Raw genomic sequence first — 1,376 nt, forward strand, 5'->3', positions numbered from 1 at the left:
AAATTGAATTTGTAACTTTAAAAATTTTCAAAAGAGAAATTTCCAAGCCCAGATGGTTTCCCTGGAGAATTCTACCAAATGTCAAAAGACAGATTAACACCTCTTGTGCACAATCTTCTCCAGGAAACAGAAGAGGAAGGAGCCTTCCCAATTCGTTTATGAAGCTAGTCTCACCCTGATACCAAAACCAAAGATGGCACAAAAACGAAAACTGCGCACCAAGCTCATGACACGGATGCAGAATCCTTAACAAAACGTGAACAGAATCCAGCAGCATAAAAATAAAATCATACACCACGACTGAGTGGGATTTATTCCAGGGATACAAGGCAGACTCCACCTTTTAAATCAATGTAACCCACTATCCTCAGACTAATGAAGAAACATCACATGAACACACCATTCAATGCAGAAGTCAACATACACCTATGATAAAAACTCTCAGACCATGTCCTCAACTTGATAAAAGAGCATCTACAAAAATCCTACAGCTGACGCCCTCTCCTTAAGATGGGGAATGTGGCCTGAACATCTGTCCTCACCACTGTTACTCAACACAACGCAATAAGGCAAGAAAATGCAGATAGAGTAGATTGGAGAGGAAGAAATAACGCTGTCCCGATTTGTTGAAGACAGGATTGTCTATATAGAAAATCCCAGGGAATCCACCAAAAAAACCCTTCTAGAATAAGTGAGTTTAACAAAGTTACAGGATACCAGATAAACAACTATATTTCTATATACAATCAATTACCAAGATACAATCCTACCTATGATCATTCAAAAAAACTCTATGTGGAAGGGGTGGCTGGCTGGCTCGTTGGTAGAGCATGAGGCCTACGATGGGGGTAGAGTTTACTAAAACAAAAACCCCCCAAAGAAACAGGGGCACGTGGGTGGCTCAGTCAGTTAAGCATCTGACTTCAGCTCAAGTCATGATCTCAGGGCTTGCAGATTTGAGCCCCGCGTCGGGCTCTGTACTCACAGCTCACAGCCTGGTCCTGCTTCGGATTCTGTGTCTCCCTCTCTGTCTGCCCCTCCCCTGCTTGTGCTCTTGTCTCGTTCTCTCTCTCAAAAATAAACATTAAAAAACAAACAAACAGATGTAGGGGCGCCAGGGTGACTCAGTCCATTAAGCATCCATCTCCTGGTTTCAGCTCAGGTCATGATCTCATGGTTATGAGACTGAGCCCTGCATCTGGCTCTATGCACTCACAGCACGGAGCCTGCTTGAGATTCTCTGTGTCCCCCTCTCTCTGCCCCTCTCTCCCTCCTTCCCTCCCTCCTTCCCTCCCTCCCTCTCTCTCTCAAAAATAAATAAACTTTAAAAAACTAAATGTCGGGGCGCCTGGGTGGCTCAGTCGGTTAAGCCTCCG

Source organism: Suricata suricatta, chromosome 13 (assembly GCF_006229205.1).
Source record: "Suricata suricatta isolate VVHF042 chromosome 13, meerkat_22Aug2017_6uvM2_HiC, whole genome shotgun sequence".
In the NCBI taxonomy this organism is placed as follows: Eukaryota; Metazoa; Chordata; class Mammalia; order Carnivora; family Herpestidae; genus Suricata; species Suricata suricatta.